The sequence below is a fragment of the Strix aluco genome, chromosome 11 (assembly GCF_031877795.1).
Source record: "Strix aluco isolate bStrAlu1 chromosome 11, bStrAlu1.hap1, whole genome shotgun sequence".
Taxonomy (NCBI): domain Eukaryota; kingdom Metazoa; phylum Chordata; class Aves; order Strigiformes; family Strigidae; genus Strix; species Strix aluco.
Window position 1 is genome coordinate 12,048,169 of NC_133941.1, and position 26,246 is coordinate 12,074,414.

At 41.2% G+C, this 26,246-nt stretch overlaps 2 long non-coding RNA genes across 2 annotated transcripts in view; both read right to left on the reverse strand.

Moving 5' to 3' along the window:
* The window catches only part of LOC141928285 (uncharacterized), a 66,116-nt gene that overhangs the window by 39,354 nt on the left and 516 nt on the right, over nt 1-26,246 (reverse strand). Inside the window, exon 2 of the long non-coding RNA XR_012624715.1 lies at nt 25,627-25,716. This is a non-coding gene — a long non-coding RNA (uncharacterized LOC141928285). The remainder of the gene's footprint in view (nt 1-25,626; nt 25,717-26,246) is intronic.
* Nucleotides 9,072-13,325, reverse strand: LOC141928459 (uncharacterized). The gene is made up of 3 exons (XR_012624767.1): nt 13,273-13,325; nt 9,292-9,412; nt 9,072-9,174 (listed from the first exon to the last, which is right to left on the reverse strand). It is a non-coding gene; the product is annotated as an uncharacterized LOC141928459 (long non-coding RNA).

Below are 26,246 nucleotides of genomic sequence, written 5' to 3' on the forward strand. Positions count from 1 at the left end.
AACAGCAGACTCGTAAGAACTGCACATGCAGGAACCGCAGTGATAAAATTGTACAGGCAAGTTGTCTGGTTACAACAATATTCCTTGGAATAGCAATATATCCACAGTCTGTGATGATAGCATTTTAGCCAAGATTCATTCTGTGAATCTCTACTGGCCTTGTAAAACATGAATGCCACTGATTTTTGATGGCACAGTGAGTAGCTTTTGGCTTGCATTATCAAATTCCCCACCTACCGCAGAGGATTCCCCCAAGCGCACACCCAGCCCAACTTTGTGAAGGCTCCAGCCGCCCTCCCCACGTTATGCATACCCAGGCACCCGAGCACGACTGCTGCTGTAACAGCAGCACACACGGCACGTGGGGACTGCAGCGATCCCCAAAATCAGGGTAAGGCAGCAGCATACTGCTGCCAGATGCCCAGAGCTGAAGTCACCGGCCTCATATGTATGCTCATCGCACCAGGACCTCGGCGCTCACCTTGATTTCGCTGCAGCTCTGATCATAAAGCACATCCCCAATCTAATTGGAGAGAAATCTGACTGGAGAGTACCTAATCAGTGAAAAGACTGTCTGTTGTCATACCCAGGTGATATTACTTCTCATGACTCAGTACAAAAGAGGAGGAACTGCTGCTTTGGGGGCCTTTGCTTTTACTTCTCAGACTATTCAGTCTCAGGTGGCCACAGACTGTGATGTGGGATACAGATGCCTATTAAAGCACAAACAAATCTACTTGCTGAAATCCTAGCTGGCCATGAGGGAGGTCAGAAAGGCTGTCAGAGCCCTCCTGACACCTTACTTCATGCGGTTCTCTTTGATGAGGTATGTATGTAAAGAAATCTCAGAAGTGACTATACCCAGAGCACCATCATGCAGGACACTGTTGCCTCTCAATTTTTGTAAACAGCAGCTTATCTGAAATAAATTCATTAAATTTTTAACTAAATAAGGCTTCAGCATATCAGATTTAATCACCGAGTTACAATCTTTTGCCTTCTCTTATTTTACATACATGAACTACTGTCTTCCCTTTCACACATACAATCCTACTCAAAGCGTTCTCTTCTTACCTCCTTCATATCTCGTGTGCCTCTTCTTACCTTTGGGCATGCTTTTAATGGCATTACCAACTGGCTGGTAATTAACTTTTACTCTGGTTTAGTTACTGACCATTTCCCAGGATAGATTATGCAGAAAAACTATTTCACCCATAGCACGGTTTTAGCCAGAGGTAAAACACAATACCTAGAGTAACAGTCTTTTTTTTTACCCTTCTGGGAGACCAAGTAACCATGGATGCACAAGAAACAATGCCTGCAGATAAAAAGAGTGCCTCCTGATAATAATGTTTATCAGAAGAGATTTGCACATTTCTTTGAACTGATATATTTATATCTTGCTAATTATTTGAGAAAAATCTCAGAGACCTTATCACCAAGCAAGTCAATGCTACGGTTATATTTTTTCCCCCTCACGTCAAGGTTTCTTATTAAAGTATCCCTCACTTTAAAGTTTGTTTTTCACAGTTTTCTTTTCAGTCGTTTTAGCAACTTACACCTATGCAAACACGTCTGCCCTAGAAGATACCTGTACAACTTGTCAGGAATTAAAATTGAAGTCCATTAGAATTTTTTACAAACAGCCTAGGTCACATTTTGAGCGACCTGACTTTACTGTTAAATACTCACTCTCTTGTTCTTACTCTGCTTTTCCACGAAAAGCATGGGACGTTGCTGTTGCTGCGACACAAACACCACACAATACAACTGACAGCTTCAATAAGTTGTACAAGCAGGAAGCAAACAACAGTAGGTCACCTTAGGGTCTTTTTTTTTTTTTTCCTTTATAGCCACTGGAATGGCAATTTAGAGAATGTTCTGCTCAGCAGGTTTTCAGCTTCTGATTTTCCCTCTACCCTTAAAGACATAAGGGAGGGAAAATATCAGAGGAAGGACTGTGTCACAGGCTTTGAAGCAGCACTAAACATGGACTGAAGAAACAGCAAAGATAGAGGTCATCTCCCTTCCCAAGGTAAAAGGAGAGTAAAATATTCTACTACTCACCTGCAGACCTCACCATTTTATTCTGTTTAAGTCACCTTCACCAGTGCCAGCTTAACAGACACAGGTGTTTGCTTCAGGATATTGCAGCTAACAGCACACCCCATGCAAAACCCACGAATGATGAGGAGATGCTGGACAGGAGCTTCTTCTGAAGGAAGAACTAAATGCTGATACCACTTCCCAGCCCTTCTGGTGGATGCGTGGCCTCCTGTAGTCTGGAATTACAACAGCATTGCACTAAAGCTACCCTTCACTTCAGAGACGTAACAGCCTATTAGTGATGACTACTGCTATATCATTTAAAGTAGTTTTAAAATTTCTTGGTAAGATGTATCTCATTATCTTTCAGCAGACCAACTGATCGAAGTTGATTGGACTGAAGGTTACATGAAGCACCCCAAGTAGCCTGAGCAAGTTGAACTTAGATACAGTTGTAGAAAAATGAGCTCTTTCTTTGCAAGTACAGGAAGCCTACTGTATTCAGTACCGATACAGATACATCTCACCCAATAATCACTAACAGCTCAGAAAAATGATTCCACACACAAAAGCATCCTTGATTATAAGGATTAAAAAAAAAACCGCTAAACTACAACTGCTTCTTCACCATTAGGGCAATGTTTACCAAAGGAATTTCAGTCTGCAGATGGCATCATAGGAAATGTCATTATGTTCTACTGTGCCAATGAAAGTTGACATATTTCAAAACTAATATGCTTAAAATCATGTTACGCTACCAAACATGCAGAGTAAGCAGAAATTCAGGATGTCTTCATGGAGGAGTAGATACCTCACACACAGAGCAATTCCTTTTTTTAAGCCCAGTGTCTCAGTTATTCAATTCTTATTTTGTTTAAATGCTTAAAAGTACTTCTCACATTATACTACTGAGCACTAGTCTACAAAATCTCAAATGAGTAACTAAGGACCTATACAATATGTGGAGGTAGTGAAAAAGGATGGACCAGCTCATCAAACTTCCTCAAGCTGACAAAATCAAATCAATATGTACCAGAAATGCATATTGAAACACTCATTTGTGAACCTCAGACACTGTCAGATTCCTGAATTCAGTTACTTTTCAGAAAAGAAATCTGGTAATGGCAGTGGCAAAGTACATAATGGCAAAGAAAACATTAGAACAAAACAAAAACCCAACCTAACAAACTAAAAAATATATTCTAACACAATCCCAACATTTCAAATCATTTCTTCAGTCCACTAAATAACATAATACTTTCTATGTTACCCTAGTACCTTCTACACTTTTTTATTATTTTACTAAAAAATTAAGTGAAACAAAACCAGTAAGTCACACTAAGTCATTCATATAGAAGCTTACTTAAGTTTATATGAAAACATTTTCATTTCTGTAATTAAACAACAACCAACTTGATGTCCCTTAGTGGCAGATTCTCAGCTGGTGTCAACTGTCACAATTATCTTGAGCTCAATGAAGGTCGGATTATTGGTATCACCTAAGCTCTGCTTCTCACTGTTTTTATAGAGGCAAATCACAAGCATTTAAACTGGTCCAAAAACTATTTTGTCACTTCTAAAGAGTCTGAGTGCTTGACACAAAAATAGGAAGCATATGTATTTTATGAAAGATGGCTCTTTTTGTGCATGTATACAAAATATATGCAGACACTGTAAACACAGCAAAAGCTGGTACAGCACCCTGAGTGCAGAGGGAGAGGTTCTACCGTTTTCCCTGTGGAGACTCAAACTGTGGCCCCAGGGATAAAGGGAAACAAAACCACCTGTATCTTCTGAAAATGTAGCTAGAATACATTAGGTATCCAGAGATTCAATTTATAGCTTTTTAGGCCAAAATGTGCCATTGCTCATATATTCTGGCCGCTCAAAAAACAGAGTCCATTAAATTTTACCAGCTACTCCCTTAGGAAGAATTACATTTTACTGTATTATATTTCCCAGAAAACAGACTTCCCTCAAAAAGAAAAACCCAAGTGCAGAATCGCCCTTGGCAGAGAGCAGTGGCTCTTTAAAGCCAAGAACATTGAATCATAGAACCATGGAATGGTTTGGGTTGGAAGGGACCTTAAAGCCCATTCAGTCCCAACCCCCTGCCACAGGCAGGGACACCTTCCACTAGACCATGTTGCCCAAAGCCCCATCCAACCTGGCCTTGAACCCTTCCAGGGAGGGGGCAGCTACAGCTTCTCTGGGCATCCTGTGCCAGTGTCTCACCACCCTCACAGGGAAGAATCTTTTCCTTCCATCTAATCTAAATTTGCCCTCTTTCAGTTTAAAACTGTTACCCCTCATCCTATCCCTGCACCCCTGATAAAGAGACCCTCCCCACCTTTCCTGTAGCCCCTTTAAGTACTGGGAGAACCTTTTCTTCTCCAGGCTGAACACCCCCAACTCTCTCAGCCTGTCCTCACAGGGGAGGTGCTCCAGGCCCCCCCATCATCTTCGTCGCCTCCTCTGGACCCACTCAAGCAGGTCCGTGTCCTTCTGATGTTGGTGACTCCAGAGCTGGACACAGCACTGCAGGGGGGGTCTCACAAGAGCAGAGAAGAGAGGGAGAATCCCCTCCTTCGACCTGCTGGCCACACTTCTCTTGATGCAGCCCAGGACACGGTTGGCTTTCTGGGCTGTGAGCACGTTGCTGGCTCACAGTCAGTTTTCCATCCACTAACACCCCCAAGTTCTCTGCAGGGCTGCTCTCAATCCAGTCCTCGCCCAGCCTAGATTTGTGCTTGGGATTGCCCCAACCCATAGGCAGGACCTTGCCCTTGGCCTTGTTGAACTCCATGAGGTTCACACGGGCCCACCTCTCCAGCCTGCCCAGGGCCCTCTGGATGGCACATCCCTTCCCTCCAGCATGTTGACTGCACCACACAGCTCGGTGTCACTGTGGAACTGGCCAGATTTAAGTCTGTCAGGGCTTTGCTCTTCCTAACCTGATCCCTGGCTACCCAGACAGTTCCTCTGAAGTGCAGGAAACATGAAGCAATGTGCAAACAGGCGAAGACCCGTAAGACCTGGCCCTGCTCCACTCCTCAGCCATTTTCCGTGACCAGAGATGTCTGCAGACTGTGCACCCTGCACTCCTGCAAGCAGCAACCGAGCCGAGCAAATGGAGCTAGGAACTGCAAGTCAGCCTCACCTCCCAGCCCAGCGGGGATGCTGAGGACTGGCAACAGCAGGAAATGTAGGGTAGTTGTGTTTAATTTGTGACTAATGGCTAAGGATAGTAGAACTGAAACATTCTGAAACCGATGGGGTTTGCTGTATACAATTAGAAATGCAAAAAGCAAGTCCTCACTGCAGCCACTGAAAGCAAGCTAGGGTTTATTTCCCCTTTTTGTTATCTCTTTCTCGTGCATTAAACAATTTGTCTGCTTTATTTATATTGTAAATAATATTGTGTGCCAAGTGTGATATAAAAATCTATTTAGAATTTAATTAAGTTTCTAAAGCCACCGGGAAAACAATGGAAATTGGGCATGTGAGAAGAGGGAAACATTCTCATAGTATGAAGTTTGAAGCTCTTTTCCAGTTCTTCCTCAAAAAAAAAAAAAAAAAAAAATCTGCATCTTGGACATGAACTACTTAGTCAAATTCCTTTAACACAGTTTACATCCTTCTCAGGTGACTGGAATTAAAATTCAAGCCACCAGAAACAAGCTCAAGTGCATTTCATGATCACAGACTTGTGTATTTGTTTAGATCCTGGAGTCACTTTGAAAATATCTCCTCAAAACAGGCCAAAGCTGGAACACCAGCACCTTCGTTCAAAAACCAAAATTACAAAGCACTGTGAGAACAAAACTGAAGGGCAGCTGCCTCTAATCGATACTACCAGTTTTCTATTTTTAAAGCTTGTGATGCATTTAGTAAAAGAAAGCCAGCAGTCAGATCCCACTCTGTTATAGCGGGTAATCCAGCGTAACCCAACAGAAACCAGTATAGCTGCTCTGCATTTATATCAGCATGAAATTCAGTCAAGATGACTCCCACAATAAAGAGGGGGGAAGAAACCTGGCAGGGGGGAATATTTCAAATACACAGCTCAAAGAACTGCTCCACTAATTATTCGCAGTGATGAAAGAAAAGGTATTTCAACCATAACAGAAAACAACCTAAATCACACTAACATTATGCAACAGAACTACAGGAAACACAAAATTTTGAAATGACACAGTGAAGGTAAAATACAAGTGCAAACTCAGACAAAAGGCCACATTAAGAAGGATATCCTATGCAAAAAAAAAAAAAAAAAAGATTGTGTTTTTGTTACTTTCTATAAAAATCTTGTCAGAGTCTTTTCACTGGAAGGAAAGTATATATGTCAGAGACAGAGAGAGGAACAGAGAGAAGCAGATCTGAGTCAGGGGAACAAAAGCAGATCAGTACAGTAGAAAGGAGTCAGCAGCCAGTCCCAAAACAGTCTGGCACACAATAAAACGTACCAGTAATTACAAGCTTCTGAGCAGACTTTGGTGAGAGACAGAGGAAGAGCTGCAGATGAGATGAACAGATGGAAAGACAAAGCCAGTCAGGAATCAAAATACATAGTTCCAGCAAGGAGAATCTACGCCAGTGTACATTTTGCAGTCTTTATTTCCGTAACTCGGTCAGGCAATTTTTTTACCCCTTAACTGCTGTCTGCAGTAGACAGTTCTGAAGTAAGAATGATGGATCCTTAAGAACCCCAAAAAATATTCTGAGCATGCATGGAAAACAAAAACATGGATGAATATACTCATATTGGAAGCCCTTTAAAGAAGGAAGTGCAAAGACACAAAGTTAATTTCGGCAATGTAAAAAAAACCACAGTTTGTAGCATAAAATTTAACCAAGATACAGAACAGTGCACTCCATGAGAATATATAGAAGGGGATAAAATATGAAGTGCTTTTCAGAATGACCGGAGAGGTTGGGGTAGGGGGGGGTGGAATTTATATACAATGCTACCAAATGGCAAAAAGCCTTAGTAATTGCATTCAGTTTTCTTATCAAGGAGAATTACTTTTCCCCCCTTAATCTTATGAGTTTCTCAATATTCTGCCATTAAAAACAGATTTGTGATGTTAATAATAACACACTTTATTTATTAGTGTTCCATGACCACAGGTTTGTAAACATATCAACGAAAAACTCAGGAGCAAACTAATGGCTTGTTCAGGTAAGTGTATAAAATCTAGTCAACTACTAAACAATCCAAAACATTTCAGCTAATCCTGTACAGACGTTATCAACAAAAGGCTTTCTCTCTCTATTCTACCCTGCACACTCCAATCATTCAAATGCTGCAATACTGGCATATGTGTAGATAATCCCGAGCAGGGATGATTCTGAATGCTAAGCAACAGTTGATTTTGACTGAGCGGGAACACAGACTGGCCATTGTACACAAGTTTCCATGCGATAACACACAACAAGCTCAGCATGCCTTTTGGCACAAGACATTGTCCATCAGTTCCAAGAAGCAAGAATTTAGTCAATATTAGATCTAAAGACCCCTGAACACCACAAGAATTACAAAGATGCTTAATGCTGAAGATTATATATGCTCCCTCCTCTGCAAAACCAGGCCTAACCAAAAGCCTGCTGATGTCAATGGAAGAACTCCCACTGCCTCCACTGGTATTTGGCTAGAACACAGAGGGGAAAAAAATCGCATTGCAAGAGCCATGGGGCAAGGAAAACCACGGCAGCAGCAGGCTGGATTGCTCTGCTCTAGCTGTGGCACTTTGGCCAGAAGACCCGAGTCCCATGCCTCAGCCTGCTAGGCAATCTTCGATAAGTCATTTCTCCTCTGGACCTCACTTCTCCAGGCCTTTGTAAAGTTCTCCAAGATCTCCTGATGTAGTGGGAAAAAAAAAAAAAAAGAAAAAAAAAGGCACAGCACATTGAAGCTCCACTGGCCTCTGCTGACACAGACCAAGGTCCAGTCCTCTGTGAATTTTTGCTCAGAGTTTAGCTTCTGATTTTTATATCTTGTTGGCCAAGAACCAACTTTTGGTTTCCCTGCCAGCCATCTGCAGTCTAGCTGAACCGAGACACATAACCACTGAGATCATGACTGCAATCACGGCTTTATAACAGTAACACCAATGCCAGCACCACGAAGAAGTGCTGAGTTTAGGTTTATTTTTCAGATGGTTATAAATTTTGTTCACTCATTACAAAGGTTACCCCATTTTTTTCAACTGTAGAGTGTCTTCACATTGAATATTTATTAAAGCTTTTAAACCAATGAAATTCAAGAGTAAACGAAAAAAATAGACAAGATGTGCACTAGGTAAGAAACTTCACCTTCACTTAGAAGTACAAATTACAAAAAGCTATGAAATTGGAATAAGAGTATACATTATTTATTATAGTAAGGGAGACATTATCTAGCAGTATTGGATTGTATTAAGAAACAGAAAGTTTAGACTAAATATTAGGCAACTGTCCTGACAAAGTGCTACTGATTAGAGAAGTAGCATCCTATGTGAAGGGAGGGAGCCTCTTCAACTGACAATTAAATTAATTTTGGACTGCAAGAAAGCCCAGTAAATGTACAAGGGGGAATAATTCAGTAAGAAGCTGGTTGCTTCTGCCCACAGAAAGCAGTAGCATTCAGCAATGCCTACCTCAAATGGTGCTCTGGTTCTCTTCCCCTCCCACCCTCCAAAGTATAATGTTAACAGTGGCTTAAAAATGCTTTAGTTAAAAGACACTCAGACTGCTTTTTATCTACCTTCAGTATTCTGAACTACAAAACTACATATTTTAGAAACATCAAAAAGTTAATCTGAGGTAGGACCGTAGCTGTAGAAGCAGGCTCGTGAAACCAGGAAAATGACATTTAACATCTTCTCCCACATGCAGCCAAACGTGGCAAATTCTCCATGCAAACCTACTCCAAAGATGGTCCTTCTCCAAGCTCAGAAGGAACGAAACCAACCTGACACCTCGTCCCAGGCACCAGAATGTTTTGTTACAGCCTTGGGTTCGTTACTGTCAGTCTTAGAAGCTTGGAAAAGAGCCCCTGCATTACAACTCACAGGCACAAGTGGGTCAGGTGAAGACCAGCTCCTCACACAGAGTGAGCCAGTATCACAGTACCAGATACACTGGTACCTGGAGAGGAAGGAAATTAAGCTCATTACCAGATTTTTCTGCCCCATGCCCATTACTAGTGACTTTCAGGTCATTCATGTGCAACAGTAGAAAGCTCTTGAGAAATACTTGAATCACCTGAGACAGAACGCTGGTTGGGAACTCCATTGCTCTCCTGAGCACACTGTATGCTGGAGCATCTGGACACTGCTCTGGTTTACACCAGCACTGTCTGCACCCTCGGGGACCTTCCGTGAGTCTTCAAATGAGTAAATGAACACAGTTGCACCCTGCCTCACACCTTCATCCCCTCCATCTCTCCTGTGTCACCTCAGCCAAAGCAGGAGCACCACGGCTCGTGCGGCAGCAGCATCCAGCAGCTACTCTGCCCTCTTGCTGGCATGTATTTGGGGTGTGGGGATGGAGGTAGCCCTGAAAGGGGATGGCCAGATCCAGACCTCCTACTTCACACAGAAAGCATAGAAGAGCTGGACTGCAGAGTGGGCCAAAGTCATGCACAAGAAAGGGTTTTTTTGGTGGGCTTTTTTGTCTGTTTTTGAAGATCTGTCTGCTCAACATACCTGTAGAAACCAATGCCTGCAAATTCCTGCAGGTCCTGGGCACAGATTGCTTCCTTAAATATGCAAGAAGCTTTCCTAATCTTTGCTTTATACAATTTTTCTATCTCTTACCAGCCACTGCACTTTCCTTGTTACTCAAAGCAGCTAGCCAGATATAAGCTACCTCTAACATAGCTGTTAGTGAGAGGAGCTGGGCAGAAATGAGCAGAAGTCAAGGGGAAGCACTTGGCAGAGACACACACAGGTGCCTGGCTGTATCCCAGAGGATGAGAGGCTCCTGGAGCTACTGGCATTCCCTGACACAAACGCTGCTGCTGCTCAGGCTGGGGCTTTGCTGAGCAGCGTGACACCTGAACCTCCCTCACCTGATGACACCATTCACCATCCGCAACCCCAGCAGGACAGAAGGAGGGTTACTCGGACACTTAAACTGTTACAGACGCATCAGCAAGGGAGGAAAATGCATGAGAATGTTTGGGGTTAGAATGGTATCCTTAAGTAGAAAAGCTCTGCTGCCAACTGGAGTGTTAGTAAAATGAGGTGGTTTGTTTTTTTTTTTTTTTAAAGAGCTATTGCTGTATCTTTCTTCAGAGGTACACAAATATATTTTTACAGGGACAAGAAGGAACATAGTGCTTAGTTATGGCTACTTCAGTCCAGTGCTAGTGTCATGGAAGTCATCTTAGATTTTAGCAATGAACAGTACCAGTTGAAGAGTTTTTTCTATAAATATTTGTTTTAAAGGGGCCATTCTCAAATAACAGATTTCCAGCTTGAATTTAAGCCTTTAACATGCAATGGCAAGGGAGTAAATGCAACAGGATTATAGTGCAGCACAAACACCGGTGTCCTTGGTACGGAATGCAATGCACAACCTGACAATGGGAAATCTGCAGTACAATGTCTGATGGTGGGTTATCTCAGGTCAGGTGACAGTGTTTATTCTGAAGAGGATTCACTCACTCCTCAGGGGCTTCTCTTCTAAATTAGAACTCTAATAACACCAGCATCCAAACAATTATAATCTACAGACTCCTCTGACTGACATCAGGAACTACACTTAGAGGTATAGGAAGGCACAAGCACTGACAAACCATTACAGACTTCACATGCATCTGTCAAATGCAGGCACAGCCCACCAAAACAGAACAAAGAAGCCTTTATCAGACATTGCCTCAAGTCCATTTGGTATTAACAATGAAACAGAGCTCTCAGCAGCTATCCCTCTGATCTCCCACCCACCTTTTCCAAGAGATGCTTTGGTACTTAAAAGACAAAAAAAGTAGTTTTTCAGTATTAACAGCTCTGTGTTCTAGTGTGCCTAGAATGTCTGAACACACAACAGAGATTTGAAGAAGTGCTTTCATACCGAAAGCCTGTCTGTTCTTGTAACTCTGACAAATAAGAGATTGTCTCTTTCTACAGGCCTTGCCTCACTTGAATATATACAGCACCTAGTAGAAATACAAGGTGATTCATATTTGGGGGTTAAGATTTTTTTTTTTTTTAATATTCCATGGCTAAAAAAATCAGTGTCACACCACTCCTGTTAGTGGAGCTACATCAGCTGTACACAAGCGGGAAGTGATGCCAGCTCAAGACTTGCTTTTGGATTTCTCTTGGAGAGAGACGGAGAAACCAAGGCACAGTTTAGAAATCTACTCCGCATGCAGGATGGATGTGTAACTTTCCAGAGCTGAACAGAGCGCTGCAAAGCAGGCAATCGTTTTAACTTCAGCTTATTTTCTCAACTCACAGCATGTAGGAAGTAAGCTGATAAATACGTCCGCCTGTTCTAGGAGAGGCCACCAAAAACCTCAGGGAAGAAGGCTCTGTATTGTCATAGCTACTAGATTTCCCTACAATCTCATCCAGCACATTGAGCAGCATTGCACTGCCATCTCTTGGCAGATATTTAGGTAACAGTTTAAGGTCTATACAAGTACAGGAATGAATTGACATTAAAAAACACATTACAAGATATAAAAAAAATACATAGACATGTTTCTCTTACTAAGCCAAATAAAAACAGACTGAAGCTCTAGATGAAGAGTCGAGTTCATAGCCAGCCTATTTCCTTGACTCTCAAAATTTGTACTTAATATTAGACACACCTAAAAAACAACTGTTAAGAGTTTAAATATGGTCTAAAATCCTTTTTTTTTTCCCACAAAAGAGAGTAATAATTTTATAGCCATCATATGAGTAGCACATAATCACTGTCCTGAATTCAAAATTTTATCCACTTGATTAAAACAGTATCAAAATGCCAGCAGAGTTGTGGGCAAAATCATGGCTTAAAGTTCTTAGTCCTTTCAAGTACATAAAATCATAAATAACATAATTTAAAATACACAGCAAAGACAAAGACAGTACAGCCTAATGCAACCTGTAAATACTTGAAATGCAGAGGTAGGAGAAAGTAGTTACTAACAGTTTCTGGTGTACAATGTTTACACTCCCTGTAATACGAGGTCTAAAAAATATTGCGAGTAACCAAAACATTGCAAGTAACAGCTCCAGAAAACATTATCAGGATTTAAATTTTGACAGCTACCAGTTACAGAAACAATTCAGTATTAAGCATGAAGATACATCATCCCACGCTGACAGAAACACTGTCCCTGCTCATACCCACGTGTTCCTAACTCTAGTTCCCACATCCATGTCCCAGGCTAGGCTGGGACTCAAGATCTCTCACGCCCTGCTGCAAATTCCTTCCTCCTCTACACGTACATAGTCCGTAACATTGCAGTGGCTGAAATTTTTTGGTGTACACAAAACAAGGCCTGAAATGCAAGTCTTCCTCAGCATCAGTAAGTGTTTTAACAAAGATATTACAGAGGGAGAATGGGCACACACAGCCACCCGCTAAAGTTGGGAAGAAGAATGACTTCTACACTGGGTTTGCATGAAAGAGCTCCTTCCCAAAGGCAGTGACAACCCTGGAGAAGAGGAATCTTCTGTGTAGCACTGAGCTAGGTTTCTAAATACCTGTATCAAGCCTTAGGAAACGAGGTTCTTTACGTATCTAACTCAGAGCTGTAAAATCTAATCTAAGAGCACGTCCCTACACAATTCGAGAATTTAGTCATCCTGAAATGCAGGGGCACTTAGGGGGCTCTTAGAAACATTATCCGTAATTTCTATACCTATGTGCAAGTCACAGAACGTACAATGCAGGCTGAAGTTACTCTGCAGGATATGACACAGAAAGTTGTGGTAGGCCCCATAGCACACACAAAGTAACACCCATAGAACAGTCTTCAAGCATTGTTTTCTAGGGAGAAGTGGACAAAGAGCAGTTGAATATCAACTCTTACAAAGCACCAAACCATGCACCAGTGTAACTTACCATTATTCCATTTGAGCAAACAGAAACAATTTGCAGCAGTTGAAAGCCTAGCCCATCAAATGCATCTGGTTTGCAACATGTTATAAAAGAATGACAACAGCATGATATTTAAAAAAACCCAAAACACAGAATTATGAAGCTGCAAACACTGTGCCGAGATAAACAAGGTCACTGTCTACTTACGTGAGATGCAGTTACACGGATTTGACCTTTCTGTAATAAGCGGCAATTTCAGTGAAAACAACCTTTCAGTTCAGGAGAGGGAAGTAAGTCATGTATCCTGCTGCTGCAGTTTATGATGCGACTCCCAGCCCTAATTTAAAGGTCACCAACAATCCTCTGAAAGCAAGAGTGCTTCTCACTTTTTTTCACATTTCATACAAAGTCGTAGGGGCTGACTAGTCCACAACAGCAGTACCACACAGTTGCCTGGCCAGGAAGGAACTTCAGCCTTCCCTTCAGTACTTCACACCTTATTAGGCATGCCAAAATTACCAGTGAGAATGTAAGAATGATCAGTAAGAATGCTGATACAAATAATTACTTTGCTAGTCTCTATTACAATAGTTATATCAGTATTTGGACTTTGGTCCCAAGCGGAGGAACTGAAGACCTTACTATGCCACGTGGTCTATATAAGGGTTGGGACTGGACAGTCTTTGCCTCTCCTTCCCCTAAAGAGGGTCATAAAATAAGATACATATGGCTTTGTTTGTTTGGGGTATTGTTATTAAACCATTCCTAAACTGATTCCAGAAACATCCTGATCTCTATAAAAATTGCCTATTCTTAGGGGCCATGGCACCAGGAATACCAGCTGTAGCTGACTAATTTTCTTCATTTCCAAGATTAAAAAAATATGTGGACATGAAACCTAATCACAACTTTTAAATCCACTGTGTTCAAATGTGTTCACGTTTGCCCTCTGAGAAGGCAAGCAGCTTACCTGAAGCTTTGATAAATACAGGTCTTCTGCCTCTTCCTTATGACTTCTGTGATGAAGGAATGTAACGCATTCTCAGTCACGGGACAAGAGAAATAACCACAAATCAAGAAGCACTTAGAGCAGTTGGGAGGAAGGGTGAAAAAACAAGCCATGACTGAAAACATGATGTCATATTTGGGAAATACTGTTGTTAAATGCAATACCCCAGACATACCTCTCAGCCACTACTTTGTAGATGTTGCCAGTCAAATAATACTTCTGAGGAAGATGCTAACTCCTATGTCAGCCATGACATAGCTTAAACTATGTAACTTGCTCTTTTATTTCTACAAATACTTTAAAAAGAAAAGAACCAAATGGCATTAAACCCGATTAATGCTAACCTAAAATCAGAGCAGACTATTTCCACAGTGGTTCAACTGGTTTTCAAAGAGGAACAGCATTCATTCCTTCACCTTTGCCTACTCAGCAGTTTGTGATGTGGGCTGTATGCAAAGGATACGCATCATGGAGGTTAGCCTCAAAGGTAGGATTAATGATGCACAGTGATAAATTCCTAAAAAGTTAACTTCCTACATAAAGACTCCCCAGCGTAACACTGGGATCTTCACATTTGCAGTTTTAGATTTGTTTTGTACATCTGGAAATACGTGCTGTGAGATCCTTAACAGAGCTGGAGAACACCCATGGGGAACTCTTAATCCATGAGATGCCAGAGCCTGGAAGCCTGCAAAGAGCTGTTCGTGCTTTTAACCTAACCTGAAGAATTTCTTCAAACACTTACTTACCCCAGTAAAGCTCTCTCCAGGGAAGAGATTCAAGCTGGTACTGAAGACAGATAACAAAAACTCTGTGACCACACAGCACAGCTAAGCTAAGGACTTTCCTGAGCCAAGGCAGCTGGCTACTCTTTCTCTTCGCTGAGCTTGCCAAGCGAGTCAGTGGGGAAAGCTCCATCAGGCCCCTGAGGAAGCAGCCTCTGGCAGAGAAGAGGCCACAGGTAGCCTGGTGCAAGGGAAGAAAAGGTTTACCAGTACCGATGCACTAGTGCACCAGTTCCTCTGACTGTTCAGTGCCTGAGGGCTATTTCCTTCTTCAAAGGAAACACAAAATAAGATCTGCTGGTTGCTTTTAATCCTTACATTTGTGTGTCTTCAGAAGTAAGCCATTTGCACCTCACTGAAACACCTGAAAACCTCAACCTCCATCACCATAGCAACAACAACAAAACTGCAAGCCAGTGAGTATTTGTGCACCTGCAAAAGTTTAGTTCAGCTTTAGGACTGATGGAAAATGAGGGAACCATTGCAGTGCTCTGGTCCACTAAAAGCTGATTTTTAAGATTAGTAAATGGTTTACAAACTTAAGTAATTAAGTGTCCAAATACAAGCCTGTTTTTAAGAAAACAGTTATGCTCATCCCCTGCCTTATGCCTTTTCCCTAGACACTGTTATTGCTTCAAGTACATTGACTCAGCATGGCTGTAAGTTTCTTTGCAGTTTGTATCCTGTGAACTAAGCATTTTTCATTGCATTTTAGTAAACTGAAAATTTTTAAGGCTGCAGTCCTGCCTTAAATTATCTCAATGCGGTCAAGATTTCCTCCTTGTGGTATACACTGTGGATCCTGCAAAATCACAATGCTCAGTTGCCACTCTGAACCTTTTTTTAAAAAATATCTTTTCTTCTTTGGGGATTTTAAAGATGCTAGGTTTGAGTTGATGTACTTGAGTTGTACAAGGTGATGCTGTACTTGAGTTGAAAGCAACCAGAGTCCAGCTGCTACTGGGCTTCCACCTCCCTCACACTCCTTTCAGCAGGGTGAAGGGCAAAATATATGCTCATAGATTACATGCCCTTTGTGCCTCAAAAAAAAAAAAAGCCTGATCTATAAAAATATATGTAGAGAGACCTTCATACCAGCGAAAACCCTTCTTTCTTCTCTTTCTACCTTAAAAGCCTTACACCATGATGGGAGCCAACAGGGAGAATCATGCAGTTATCAGGTGTCCTTCCAAAGCCCTGCTCACAAGACCCTCTAACTAGGTCCCAAACTGTCTGACCTGTCAGATCACTCAGTATATTTTGTCAAGACTTTTCGCTCTCCTTAATCGGCTAATACTGCCTTCTGGTATCAATACCTTTTCCTTCATTTTAGTTTCATACTACTCACTGCCTCTTCTCCCAGCGAACTGGAGCCAAACCCAGGAAGGTGACCCTGTCCTCTGCCCTCCACCACCCATTTATTATCCATTCTGTCACCTCAAGCAGGTAACCACATCTTTTTTTCCCCATACCAACTGTTGGATTATGTAAACTGCCACCCTCTGCCAAATACAAACCCCACAGAAGGGAAGGACTATGTTGGGCTCCCTCAACACCCTGCACTGCTCCACGCTGTGGTGTGGTAGCAAAGCCCAGAGAACCTGCTTACAAAACCTGGATCTGGGCTCCCACTGACAACAGTGCTGCTGGTACGTAACTAACCAACATGTACAGCACAAAGCCCCTCTGTGGACTGCTCATTTTATATGGATGAGCATTTCAAGGTAGTCAGTATTACAACAAACAAGGATGACAGCAGGCTGGAGATGACTTAGAAATATATTCAAAACATGTCCTTTTCACAGAGAGCTGCAGTTGGTTAAGACCAAAATTGCTGACCTTACCAAACAACCCCTGTTCTTCCCCTCCCATAGTGGGAGCTGCTGTCTGTACTCCCCAGAAGTAGGAAAGGGCAAGGAACTTGTCACAGAGTGGAGGATAACTAATATCACAGGAGCCACCAGCCTAAGAAAGACATGGACCTGCTTTAGCAGAGGAGGCCATGAGGATGATCAGGGGGCTGGAGCACCTCCCCTGTGAGGACAGGCTGAAAGAGTTGGGGGTGTTCAGCCTGGGGAAGAGAAGGCTCTGGGGAGACCTTAGAGCAGCCTCCCAGTACTTAAAGGGGCTACAGGAAAGGTGGGGAGGGACTCTTTATCAGGGGTGCAGGGATAGGATGAGGGGTAACAGTTTTAAACTGACAGAGGGCAGATTTAGATTAGATGGAAGGAAAAAATTCTTCCCTGTGAGGGTGGTGAGACACTGGCACAGGATGCCCAGAGAAGCTGTGGCTGCCTCCTCCCTGGAAGGGTTCAAGGACAGGTTGGATGGGGCTTTGGGCAACCTGGGCTAGTGGAAGGTGTCCCTGCCTGTGGCAGGGGGTTGGGACTAGACGATCTTTAAGGTCCCTTCCAACCCAAACCATTCTATGTTTTGATGATAATGATGTTCAAAAATTCAGTGATGGGGGCAATTTCAGCTTCTTCCTAGAAAAAGAGCAATTAATTTGTCTGTGTATATCCTAAAAAATTTTTTACGGAAAATCGTTTCTCTAGCTAGACCCTCACTAGGCTAGTAATTTCTGAACCCAGTTACTTGTTTCAGGAAGGACCATTAAGGGAAAAGCAGGATTACAAATGTAGCCACCAAGACATCTGGACAGATTTTTTTATATCTTTGAAGTTCTGCACAGAAAATTAATTTTTACTTCTTCAGGTACAGCTCAGTCCCAACTCTTCCTTTTTTATTCCCTTTTTTTCTGCTTTAGAACCTGCAGGCATCATTCGAGAACATGGCTCCACACTGCATATTCATGGTCCCAGCTCTGAAAAACTTCAAGAGAAGCTACAAGGGCTTCTGAGGAGAAAGCGGTGGCCAAGGTACAACCAGAGATGCCATTTGCTGATTCACTGCCTGGGCACTCAGGGGGTCACGCCTCCAGCCACCCGGATTTTGCAGACACAGTGCTCTCACTTACGTGAGACTGGCACATATAAAGGGTAGGAATTACAGCATTTCTCATGGCTCCCAGTTGTTTAGATTGCACTTGACTGTAAAGCATTCAGATAGACTGAGAGGTACTTGAAAATTTTCATTTCATAAAACACTCAGAAATAGTGTTGCAGAGAACATTATGATAAAAATTGAGAGATTACATCAAAATTAATAGCTTTGAAAGGTAATTAAATTCTAAGCAACTGGAATGCTACGTAAACTATTTTTTTAGTAAGACATTATTTCTCTTTTCTTCCTTCCTAAATTTCCTTCTAGAAGGAACATTTAGAAAGTTTTAAGCATGATTTTGAGATAAATTCTATTTAAAGGTTACAGTGCAAAGCTAGATATCTTAGTCCTATATAAGATGGCTTATTAATTGCCCCAAATACGCACATACCCATAAATTTGTTCATATAATTTGACGAGGGGAATTGATTTACTATCACAGTGAAATACTACATTAAACACACGTCATTCTTTCTTTACACTGCTCCTCCCCTCTTAAAAGCATTCTGTTTGACTGCATGCCATACTGAATTATTATTCTATAATCATTAAGTTATTTATATAACTGCTACAACACATACAGTTAACATTCATCTATATTCTTATTATAGCTTCATCTTTATGTTTTCTGTTGTCATACCAACAAGGAAAAATTATGGATTTCATTTAAATCAAAGTACAGTTACGGAGCAGCAAGATAAGATAAGGGACTTTTTTATTCTCTTGTGACACATCTTTCTCAAGAATGCAAATACAAAAAAAAATGCAAAATACAATCTTTTTGAAAGCATAAATAGTACAGAATCATTAGGTTGAAAACTCTGTAATATATTAAGCAAATATTGCCGGGGGGGGGGGAAGAACCCATTTTTATTACTGTCAAATCATTTAATAAAGGAAAGGCTGCAGACCGAGATGCTATGTGTGACAAGAACTGGGAGGACTTGTTCCACAATCCATCACTCCTGACCCTACGTTCGCTGAAGATAAAAATGATTATTCCTGACTCAAGCTTCTATTTTATACACAGAGCACTACAGTTTTCCATCAGCCCTAGCTTATGCGCATTTTTAAATGACTTGCAGTCCAACAATTCTTGGGAGATATTAACCAGCAAGATGAAACCTAATTAACACTACAACCTCAGGGTGTACTGAGTTCACATCACATTCAGCACATCAGCCTTTGCATGTTCATCTTTAATGGCATGGAAGATCACCACAGCATTCACCAGACAAAACTTCACATTTCCCTCTACATTTACACTGATTTTGGGCTCACGCTAACTGGAATTACAGCTGATGCATAGCACGTGTGCCTGAAGATACCCTCAATCAGTGCAACACACACAGAATTGACAGTAAGACACTGAAAAGAACTGCTCCAACATGAATATTTACACACACTAGGTCACTCTAGCAATGAAAAATCAAGAGCAAGAACCTAAATTATTTATTTTAAAAAGGAAGCCAAAAAAATGAGACTTGATCATAAGAAATTTTGATTACACCGTATTTTCTGGGGTATAGAGTATAGCAGTCACAGTCACAAAGGTTTCCAGAAGTGACAGGGATTCTGAGGGAAGGAAGGAGAAGAAAAAGCAAGTGTACATCTCATCCAGCATCTGGGATTTTTACTCAACAGAACAGCCTGAAGTAGGACCTTGCACCTATAGGTTCATCCAAAAATTATAAGCACAACAAGAGCTCATCTACCAAAGTGCAATTCCAACAAAAATTCTGAAAATTTATTATGTGAAATATTTAATGTATATATGTGAAACTATATACAGCATAAAGTCCAACCACATTTTAAACAATCTGACTTGTAAATAAAAGCAACTCTATAAAATGCTCATATAAAGACAACTTATGTTTAGTTAATGTTTAAGTACCACATCTGTGATAATATACAACATGCTGGTAAATAACAACATTACGACCTTTAACTAAAGGTGAAGCAAACAAAAAAAGCAATCATGGTTTTGGTACTAAAGCATGAAAAATAAGCCTCCCAGAGTCCCACAGAAGTAGTATCCACATCAAGTCCTAATACGTCACCAAAACTTTCATAGAATGTCATTAAATATTTTCTGAAGTTCTAATTATTTATTACATAGAAATTAAAGTTATGTAAATGATAAAAAATTTAAAAATACTATAATTTGTTATTTGTAACTAAAAATTAAAAAAGCACATGCCTATCTTCAGGAAAAACAAGCCACGTATCCCAGGAAAACAGTATTTTGGAAACCATATTTGACTGTTGTTCAGGGTCATCTTAAGTATGTCAACCTTGGCTTCTCTACCCTTCGTCAGATGCTTTCCATTCCCTGGTAAATACTGAGGAAGAGGGAGGATGCAGTTACAGCACACAGCAGTAAGTCTCTAGCCTCACCATCAGACTAAAAAAGACATTGTCTTCCTTCAGTCTCCCAAGCGAAATTCTCCATGGAATTTTTAAAGCAACAGTTAAACAGTCCTTTTCTACAATCTAACTACCTTAAGCAGGGATGAGAAAGAAGTTGTGTCTCAAAGAAAACCAAAGTGGGGTCTGGGGAATATCCTAAATAGTAGGGGAATATATCTTCATGAAACAAAAGAAACCTGAAGATTCTAGCACTGTTAACTTTCCTGACAGCACAACAGCCATTTTGGTGAAAGGCAGCCCAGCAAAGTTACACGGATACTCTCTCAGCTTCATTTACTCGCTCCTGTGAGAACATGCAGCTCTGCCTCTGGCAAACTGCTGAAAGGAAGCCACATGTTAAGTGAAACTACAAACCAAATTTTGCAGCAGAAGTTTGCTAAGTACACTCTAGTACTAATACATCAATTTGAAACACTGGCTTCAATCCCTTGAAACTGTCCATTACATATGTAGTCCATAAAAGACCCAAATGGTGTGCAAATACATTTTCCTTATCTTTATAGTGCTTGCCAGAGGTCACTGATGTCAAATAGATTTTTCATACAAGGCAGATGGGGAGCACAGAAGAAATTTGATGTGCACTTCAAAGGGAAAAAATTCCTTAAGTCTGAGAGGCAGTTCTGTGTCTCACTTAGTAATGAGCTTCTTTTGAAGAAATACTGTTACACAGAAATCTGTTTAGTAGCAATGCTGTTATACAGCATTCTCTGTTAACAAAAGCAGAATAATACACTCAGGGCAGATTCCCTGCAAAACATGATTTCAATTTTAGCCAGTAGATGGGTGGTCCATCTCACCTTTACAAGTGGCTCATCTACTGCTGTCAGGTCAAAATACTTTACAGATATGAATTTATTTAACTGAAATATATTCTAATTTTCATTCAAATACATTGCTATTAATCAGGAAGCCATTTGCATGCCGAGATCTGAATTGTTCTTGTTCTAAACTTGTTTTGTTTACATCTGAGGAGGTGACAAAATGTTAAGTTATATAACTTTTTTACTCGTATGAAAGTCAAGACTTTGTGAGTGTTTGTATATTGGCAAAGAGATTTATGGTTCATATTACCTCATCGATGCTGCTCTTGCAGCATCAATGAGAGACAAAATGCAGAGCCCTGTGATAACCAAGAACAATAGCTGAACCGCTGGTTAACTCATTTTGTGTGTTTCTGCGTCAGTTTTCTTATCGTACAAGAAAGGAAACAAAGTTCATCTATCTCTGCAAAGCACTTGGAGATATTTTGATAAACTATGTTATTCAAACACAGCATTTTCCAAGGTCAGTCTTCTCTGCACAGCTAAAGCATACTTAAATAAACTGATCTTCAACTTCTCCTTCTTTGGATTTGCAAACGTGATTACCAGACATTTCAGCCCAGCATCCATTTACTTAGGGAAGATCTAGCCAGCTCATTAGCACACAGGCAGGAGTCCCAGGCTCAGGAGGGACCCTCCAAAGTCCTGCTTCCAAACCTGCCAAGGGCCAGGTGTGACTTGCAGATAATGAGCTCGGCCTTGGGAAAAGCAGGCAGCGTGCCAGCCAAACTCCACTGCACAAGGCCACAGCAGACTCACTGTGAACACTGCCACCTCTCATCATGTCACATTCTCAGCCCAGAGAGTGCTTTCATGTTCTTTGCAAGCTATAAAGCATAAATGAATTGAGCTGTAAATGGACAAAATCTAGTTTCCTAGCTAAGCAACTCATGGAGAGTATTAATGTACTTTTTTTTTTTTTTTTTTTAAAGACAGTTAACAGCAATCCAGCACATGGACAGGAATCATCCCTGTGGTCAGTCAGATGTTTATGAATAGTACTGAAGTACAGGTAGCATATCTTAAAATAACTGCAGACTGGTCCGAGACTTGTTCAGAAGAAATAGAAAAATATGTATGTTTTGACTGCCCATCTTCAAAAGGCAGACTACTGTGTCGAGGACAAGGGGGCAGGCAGGGGAGTTGCATTCAACACCTGGCATCTCATACTGACAAAAAAAAAATAGAAATCTCTACACCTGGTCTTTCCACAATTCTCTGAGCACTTAAAAGCAGACACTGGTATGCAATATCAGATAGCTCATGTCAATATATCCCGCCTAAATACAATATAGAACATTTATATTTCACTGTTTTACTACTAAAAACCAATAAACTGCAAGTGTCATAATAAATCAAAGTACCTTTTTGCATTACTGACACTTCTTAACACATTTTTGTAATGCATCTTCCAGCCATGAACCCATGTGAACAAAACCCTAACAGGATGTGTACATTTTATCTCATCTAGCCAAGACCACATGGGGAAAACAACATCACCTTAGTGTCTAGACACTAGTCTTTGAACTTGACTAGCCTTAGAACACTGTCACTCTACTCTACTTAATGGCATATTGATTTTTTATACTTCACTCTCTGTAGATCAATATTCTAATAGACACACAATAGACTGGCAGGAGGATAGAGAGTACATGTTCAGTAGCCTGATTGAGATGATTATCCAGAAATGAAGGTCAAATCAAAGGAAAATGTAAACCTGATATGAGAAGAGCAGCACAAAGAGTCTGTAAGCAAGGAAAAGAAAAGGGAAAAAAAAAAGTATCTAAGATTAACTAGAGAAGGAAAAAGACACAACCTAAAGAAAGCATGGATAAGGCAGCTAACAAACTCTCAACCTGGAAAAGATAGACTGAAGTCCCTTTGGACTGTCTGCACTTAATGCCACGATTTAAGAAACACTTTAGGTCTCCTGCAGGAAACTTCTCCAATATATCACACAGAAGATGTACTTCCTTTTAAAGTAAGATAGCAAGTTTAAATATCTGAGAACTATCTGAATAGCGTGTTCAGAACAAAGTCAGACAGAAACCACGTGCAATGTAAAATGAAATACATAAAAGGAATATCTTATTCTTCCAGAGGTCTGTTCTGTAGGAAACTAGGAAGCCAAATGGGGCCTTCAAAGAGGCTCTTTTAGCGGAAGGCCTTCTGATGATGATGTCTTTCTGGTGCAGGCAGCAAACAACTTTTTATGCGATGGAATTTAGAGTTCAAGTGGCCATCCTGCACAGCTTGTTAACTTGCTGGCGTAACTTAAGTCAGCTTGAGACAGAAAAAACTCCAGTGGTCCAGACAAACAGACGACCAGTGCAAGAGTATTCCTGGGGCAGAGCATCCCCATAGACCAGCACACCAGCTGGTCCAAGTGCCAATCCCACTGAAAACCACCCCAGGGGCTACAACAGAGCCGAGCTGCAGATAAACCCAGAACACCTTCTCTTTGCAAATAAGGCAAACCTCACGCCAGGCTCCACAAGGAGGAACACAGATCCAGGGAAGTTACTAATGCTTTCTACTTGGCAGGATGAGGTAGCAATGCAAGCTGTGGCCGGTTGTGGGCCCTCCAGCTCAAAAGATACATAGAAAAACTGGAGGTGATCCAGCAAAGGGCTACCAGGATGGTCAAGAGACTAAGCATATGATCAATAAGAAAAGTTTGAGGGGCATATGCTTGCATATTCCAGCAATGAGGACACTATGGGGTAATCTAAAGGAATGCTATAAATAACAATTACAAAGATAACAGAATCAAACTCCTCTTAGTAGTGATAAATAAGGCATAAAAGCAAAAAAAAACTGCAGCTAGGGAAGTTCAGCTTTGACATTTTGATAAAACTCTCACTAGGAGGCTGGTACAGCCCTGAAACAGGTACCCAGAGAGGTGTGAAATCTCAGGCACTGAGAGTTTTCCAAAAGTCAGCTCAAGAAAGCCACAGCTGACCTGACTGAGTATTGGCAACACTCCCAGCTGAAGAAAGGGTTGCACCAGATCACCAGAGTTCCCTCCCAACCAACAGTGCTGATGATGACAGTATGAATACAGGAAATCACTGTATTATGTATTAATCACTTGAAACTGCTTGGCTTCCACCACGCTGACATTAGAAAGAAATTTCTTAGAAAAAGCTTCCTTGATTCCAGGGCCTTCTGCCTACCAGAAAAGACACAAAGCTTTAGATGTAACTTCTTCTGCACTAGGATTGTGCCTAGTTTTCTGAGCAGTTTCCTTACTCACAGCCTAATGAGTCACAGGTTCACATACACCCCTGAGCTCCATCACCTTGTTACAACATACAGTATCAGCCACAAAAACTCAGTGGAGATGAAGACCGCTCTCAAATGAACTCACTGTCCCAGGTACTGTTAACCTTCCCTGCTCCTATTATCAGATGGATATTAAAAAAATCTGAAAAACTGCAGATAACAGTCATAAAAATTATTAAAGAGCAGAAAGCATTATTCATACAGGGAGAAAAAGCAACAGCTAAATGCATGAAACGTATCAAATAAAAAGGATTCATACAGTTTTATGCTAGAGACAGCATAGTGTGTTCCAAAAAAAATTCACAGCTGGACCAGGTGCCTTAGTTCAGCATCACAAAGTTCACATACAGTTCACTCTTTCAGCTCCATTTTAAGCTTTCTTTCAACAACAATTTTACATAACAAATTAAAATGAGCTTTCATCATTTTTTCACCCAACCTGGACATCTTAACAGTTCAACCCATTTATAGTTCAATACAATAGAAGCACCGAGTAGGAGGAGGACGAGGAGGAGGAAAACACTGGATTTTCCATGACCTTTTGCTGATTTCCAAAACCCCATCTCCTGTACATGTACGCAATCTGTTTCTTTTACTACAGAGTAATGACTCATTACTTCTGTCATTTAAAAATGGAAAAGAATTCCATCTGGCACCAAGGATTAAGCAGCCAAATTACGTGTGTCTTGATCTAAAGGTCGATTTGGTAATAACAGAAAGCCCTAAACTACAAAACCAAAGCATATTTTAGCATCTGCTATCACTCAATATTTGAGCATCTATCTCATAAAACTGATCTACTGCCTTCCCCACAATGAGAAGCACTCACAGGATAAAAGCATCAACCCCAAGAAGGCTGGGCTCAGAGGCAATCATGGGAAGCAGCTGTACTGCTGCTTGGGAGGACAAACCAAGAGTGACAGGCCATGCGTATTTAAAGCCTTCCACCATTTTTATTCCACTCAGCTAAAAGTGCTGATGCTACAGGGGCATTTCCATTCACAGCAGCATACACCGCTCCAAGGTTTACACTGATCAAAGTCTTCCCCAAAATTAAACTGGCCAGATACCAGGAGGCACTGACCTCCCGACGTGCCTCTTCCATACCTTCCCTTCTCTTACAGCCCAAGTGCAATCCTAAATAACTTGATTCATTATTTTCCTATCAATTCTACTATCCCCCTTAACTGTCCAACCCACAAGCACAGACTTCACCATTCAATCTCACCTGTACCTCTCCTGTGTTGCTCAGCTCCTCGTCACAGGCAGGAGGAAGGGGACACAATAGGTGAAGACTCTTTCAATTTCCTGGGTGTTGCTGAAAGAGGGATCAGAAGAGTCAGGTCAGTAACCACTGCAAGGAAAGAGAGACACAAATAATATCCTGTTGGAGGGGTACAGAGCATGCTCCAGGGATTTCTATCTCCTAAGTCTGAGGAGCTCATTTCTGGGTGTGATAATTGATTTCAAAAGGAAAAAAACATAGTTTACACAAACAGAAAAAGGAGGTAAAAAGATGGCAAGAGCTTCCTCAACCTTAGGCCCCAAGACAACTGACCCAAGAGGCAAATACAAAAGCTAGCAGAACCACCAACATCCGAAGAACACAAGTCTGACTCTTTTTTCCTAGCCACAGCAGTTTGCTGTTCACAGAGAAAAGATGAAGCCAGACCAACTGTGACTGCTCTACTCATATCATGCTGCACAGAAGCAATTTTGTCATGATTACTTCAGAAGAACATCATAAATAGAACTGGCAGGGTCTCCCAGATCAAACCAGAGTTTGGTTCCATGCATCTGTATCTCCCTTCAATCAGAAAACTAATTCAACTGAATTATCTCCTAACA